Below are 6,221 nucleotides of genomic sequence, written 5' to 3' on the forward strand. Positions count from 1 at the left end.
ATGATCTTCTTATTCAAAGCTCAGGTGATCATATCGCTTATATTGTTGATACAATCTATCCATCACTACTGGATGAAATACATGATCCATCCTTTTTCCAAGATAGGGCTATACTAACTCCAAAAAATTCTACGGTGGAAGAAATTAATGATTATGTAATGTCTTTAATACCATGGAGAAGAAAAAACTTATTTGAGTTGTGATTCTCCATTGTCAACCAACTCAATGGCAAGTAGGCCGGATGACATACACACACCTGAGTTTTTAAACACAATCAACGCATCCGGCATTCCAAACCATAAACTTAAGTTGAAAGTCGGAGTTCTTATAATGTTGTTGAGAAATTTAGACCCAACAACAGTCCTTTGCAATGGAACGCGCCTGATAATAACCAAGATGGGCAGATACGTGCTTGAGGGCAAGGTCATAACCGGAAGCAATATTGGGGATACAGTCTATATACCTAGATTGTCGTTAACTCCTTATGATACAAGGATTCCATTCAAGTTTCAATGAAGGTAGTTTCCAATTTCTGTATCGTTTGCTATGACAATAAACAAAAGCCAAAGTCAATCCCTACAAAAGGTTGGGATATACCTTCCTCAACCAGTCTTTTCACACGGTCAGCTCTGTGTTGCAGTTTCAAGAGTAACATCCAGGAACAGCTTAAAAATTTTATCGACAGATGAAGACAACAATTGTATTAACACTACATCAAACATCGTATATCATGAAGTTTTTCGCAATCTATGACTAATGAAATCTGATCCATATTCAAACAGAAATCATGCAGGTTAGCGCTTATCTAATATAGAACATGCTTTCGCATTATATTTTCAAATAGGTTGAGTAGTTAAGTTTTTCTCGGACTTATGATTTTTTTTCCCGTTGGTTTAGATGTGTACGTGTTGTTGTTAGAGGTACTATCAACAATGCAGGGGTCTCTGACAGATTTCTTGGATGCTCAATTCTGCATATGCCGAATAATGTTTTTTTTGGGAGCTTTAAGACTAATATCTGCTGAGACAACTAATTTGGGAACATTGACATTCCTAATTGTGTAAAGTTGTTGAGACTAATTTATGTTGTTAAGTTATGCAACATTAGTATGTTAGAGAAATGATATTTGTACAAACATTTTGTTACAATTTTTAGATAATTTTCTCTCTCATACTCACGTTATATTCTTACTCTCTCTCTCTTCCTTTTTTTCTCACCATTATTTTTGACCAATAAAAAGAGAGAAAATGAAGGTTGTCAAATAGATTGTACCAAATGGTTGTTCAAATATCATTGCTCTATTGCATTTTCATATTATCCAACCATGGTTGCGTTTCTTCACTATAACCAAGACATGTATCAACAACAATTTTTTATTAAAAATTGTTCGTATTATGTTATCTTAAACCAATCAAACATAATAAGTGATTATATTTTACTCGATCAACTTACAATATGAAATAAATTATGTATATCATTAGATCACTATTTTATTTCCAAAAATTATATGACCCGTGCGGCTGCACGGGTAGACGATCTAGTTCAACATATATATATAAAGGATCTTGTTAACATGTTTCTTTATGGAACTCTTTAAGGGTTGTCGGAGAAAATTCTAAATTAAAAAATTATTCATTTAAAAAGTTGAATACTTCAATTTTCAATGCATTAAATACATATATATTGGTAAAAAAGCAACAATTTAAAGAGTGTTGTCGAAATGTGTAACGCTAGCTTGTGACCCAAGTGGGGGTACCAGAGTGATGGAACATGGCTTTGGTTTATCAGATTGGGCTGGTGGATGCACCACGCTGGCCTGTTCAATCCAAGTTGAGAGCTCACTCATAGGACTTGAGCGAAGGCATGAGTCTTGCGGATTTTAGATAGGAGGGTAGAGCGTGAGGCTGGTTTCATAGAGAAATGAATACCTACTTATCCGAATTGTGGAGGGACCACATGCCCTGAACTTTCTGTTCACGACACCTGGTGAACCTAACTCCTTAAACTATCTCTTAAAAAGAACTCATGAAAAAATCCTTAAATAACGTCTTAGAACATTTCTTAGTATTTTTCATGAATTTAAAAGGCAGATAATACAATACAAATTAAAAAGGGGTTAGAGAGATGTGACGCTCTCTTTAATAATTTGTTTATTTTTATAGAATTTAGAGTCTATTTAAATGATTTGAGTGATTTAATTAATTATGTGATGTGTTGTGGACTTATTAAGTGGCTTATTTTATTATTTAATAGAATAAGATTTGAAAATAAAATAAATATTGAGATGAGGGGTTATTTTGAGAATTTAGAGAATTTTGTGGGGAAAGAGGAAATAAGATAAAATAGATGGGGAGAGATAAATAGGAGAAAATAGGTTTAGAATTATTTTCACGTACGATCAGTTTTGGAGAAAAAGGGAGAAAAGTCAAGAGAGAGTGAGACTAACATTCAATTTTCTTAAGCCTATGATTCTGATTATTAGATTTAACATGTCTAGGTTTAGTTTTTGAGAATTTGAAATTAGGTTAAAAGTGATCAATTGAGGAATTAGATGATAGAAACTTGTAGAATTGATGTAGAAAGTGTATACATACCTTAGATAATCCATAGGTGATGTTTAGAATCAGTTTTAAGCTTAGAACCATGTGATTAGATGAATTTTCGTGAAAAACTGCAATCTACCCGAGCTGACATTCATCGCTCGCCTTCACGAACGATGATCCTCGCCTCGCGAGTGATGAAGTTCATCGCTCGCCTCGCGAGCTGCACTTTATAGCTCGCCATAGCGAGTTGATCAGTGAGTCAACCTGATTTTGTGATTCAACCTTTTAAGTCGAGCTTTAGATGATTTTGAGTGCCTGAATATGTATAATAATAACTAGACAAGTTTTTAGATTGAAATTGAACGTGGGGAAGTTAAAAATGGGATTTTTGGGTGAAAAATGTCAAATTCCCGAGAGCACCCAGTTTCTTGTTCGCCAAGGCGAGCAGCTTACTCGCCAAGGTGAACAGTCATTTTCCTGAACTTGCCATAGCGAGCAATGTCCCTCGCCTCGCGAGCTCCTTTAAGACAGACATCCTTGTTTAGGGTTTTGCGATCTTTGTCGCACGAGATGTTATGAGTTGACCCTTGGGGTAGGAATGGAGGTTGGTTATAGTACTGTTAATGTTCAGTGAGTCTAATATAATGTGATTTGATGTTGTTAATAATGTGATATAGTTGTATATGCATTATGTGAATTATATAAGATGTTTAAGTTGATGTTGCATTATTATTTGATATTGTTATATCCTGAGATATTTATGTGTTGCCTATGTTGTTGTTGTATATTAATTAAGCTGCATGTGTCGGTCTAAGATGAAAGATGTCGTTCCAAAGTATTGGAGTCTTAAGTTGTTTGATGTTGTCTAAGTTGTACAAGTTGATTGAGTCCATGCATACTCATTAAAGTTGGGGGCTTGATGCTCTGGAGCCTTTGCTCAATTAAGTTGAGGGCTTGATGTCCTGGGACTATATTAATGCTCAAATAAGTTGAGGGCTTGATGCCCTGGATTGGTACCACATGCATGATTAAGAGGATTAAGTTGCATAGTCGAGTCGAAGTCACATTGTCGAGTCAAGTTGTTAAGTTGATAAGTTGTTATTTTTTAATGAAGTGTTTAATGAAGAATTACTAATTATGATGTGTTGATGATGTTTATGTTGTTAAATATAATTGATGAATTATATGTTTAATATTATTGTTTGTGAAATCTCACCCCTTCTGCTTGGAAATGTTGCCCTTCGTATGGGTAATTTGCAGGTGATCGAGAATAAGTTGCTGTTAGTTGCTGTCATGAGTGGACTATCTCTCACGTGTGTCTTTAGGTGCTCTGATACGTAACAGGATGTGATTTTGTTGCTATTTTCTATTCCTTACGTATTATATGAATTTTCATGAATAAGTTGTTGATTTGATTTTATGAGATTTTTAATGATGAGGCCTTCGTGCCAAAGACTGCTTTTAGATGTTGAATAAATTCTGCTGCGAAGTATTGAATATTATGTTGATTGAATTTTGAAGGATAAATAGTCATTTATTCCGTTTATGTTTTTATGCAAAGAAGTGTGACATTCCATTATGTGGATTACTCTGATTATTTATATGAAATTTTTATATTGGAAAAACGGGGTGTTACAAGAGACACTAGGGGATTCATATCAATAGGGATATAAATAGGTTGAGTCGAATTTTGCTTAAATAGGTTAAACCTAATTTAAAAAACTAAAGCCTAAGAAAAATTCCAAAAGAATAATCATCTCCATCAATCTTCATATCATCTCCATCAATCTTCGTATCAGTAGGGATAGAAATAGGTTGAGTCGAATTTTGCTTAAATAGGTTGAGTCATTTTCATCTTCATATCATCTCCATCAATCTTCAACAACAATAATCCCAGAAAAATTCCAAAAGAAAATGAAGAAAATCTAACGTTTTTGATTTAAAACTAACGAAAAGGACCAAAATCTGTAACAGAGGGAAGTTAAGGGACCAAAATAAATCAAATTTTAATTAAGAGACCAAAGCGATACTACCTAAATAGTTAAAGGACCAAAAATACAATTTAGCCTATAAGTTACTACATCAGTAAAAAAAGAAAAGTCATATGTATGTGATCACAATCTAATTCAAATACATTTAACTTTTTTAATTATAATTATAAAATTAAAACCATAAAGTACATTTAATTTTTAAGGAAGCTGGTCAAATTGAACCAAATTTCTATATTATTTTAGGCTTAATTGCACTTTTCCCCCCTATAATTTGCCAATTGTGCGATTCTGCACCCCCATAGTTTTAAACGAGCGATTTTGCCCCCTATAGTTTTCCCCCTTTCTGATTTTATGGTCCCCATGACATTTAATGCTGATGTGTCTGTTTTTTATTAATTAATGTGTGCCACGTGTGTAATTTTATTTTTTAAAAAAATAAAAAAATGGTATTTTTCAGATTTTGAGAGAAGGAGGCACGTGACCAACAATAGAATTTAGTGCTGGAAATCTGAAAAATACCATTTTTTTATTTTTTAAAAAATGGAATTACACACGTGGCACACATTAATTGATAAAAAAACAGACACATCATCACTAAATGTCATCTGGACCATAAAATCAGAAAGGGGAGAAAACTATAGGGGGCAAAATCGCTCGTTTAAAACTATGGGGTGCAAAATCGCACAATTGGCAAACTATAGGGGGGAAAAGTGCAATTAAGCCATTATTTTAAGGCTTAATTGCAATTTTGGACCCCTATCTTTTTAAAAGTTGCGGTTATGGACCTCTAACTAATTTAAATACAAAACAACCCCCAATGTTTTGATTCTTTGCCAGTTTTGGACCCTCAAGGTAAAAAATAAAAAATAAAAAAATTGACACGTGGCACCTCACTTAGGGTGCCACGTCATCGTTGACCGAGTCAACAATGGACTGGGGGTCCAAAACTGCCAAAGAATCAAAACATAGGGGGCTGTTTTGTATTTAAATTAGTTAGGGGTCCATAACCGCAACTTTTGGAAAGATAGGAATCCAAAAGTGCAATTAAGTCTTATTTTAATCTAGAAGTCAGATGATTTACAATAGAGCTTTAAAAATAATTGAAAATTATCTAATTCTTGTTAAAGGTATATTAGTACTTTCACATTCTTTGAGTGATCTATTATTGTAACTCATGTGATTTGTTGTTCATAGTTGTTTCCTCGAGCTCGGGTTATTCTTCTCTATGTCACAATATGTCATTGTTGCTCAAAGTGATATGTTTGTGTGCAAAAGTTTGTATTCTCTTTCTTTAATGTTTATGTCAGAGTTCTTCTTTTGTGGTTCATTTTTTTTCTTTGCTCTTTTCCTTTCTTCCTTCATTTTTGTTTTTGTTTTACGAGGAAACATGATTTTGATTAATAACTTTTCATTTTGTTTACTTATAGAACTTGCTTTTGTCGTTTTTTTTATGGGATTTCATTGTAAGTACTTTTAAAACTTGATTTTGATTGGGTATTATTTTGATTACATTTAGAACTTGATTTTGATGGAAAACTATCTTGATTAAAATTATAGTTGATTTTGTTGAGAAATGAAAAGTTGATTATAATTATTAAGTTTGATATTGTGTTATTCGTATGTTGGTGGAATTTACGTTTACTCTTTGCATAGTTTTTTTTTTTTTTTTTCTGAACAATCAAAAATA

The sequence above is a fragment of the Medicago truncatula genome, chromosome 7 (genome assembly GCF_003473485.1).
Source record: "Medicago truncatula cultivar Jemalong A17 chromosome 7, MtrunA17r5.0-ANR, whole genome shotgun sequence".
In the NCBI taxonomy this organism is placed as follows: domain Eukaryota; kingdom Viridiplantae; phylum Streptophyta; class Magnoliopsida; order Fabales; family Fabaceae; genus Medicago; species Medicago truncatula.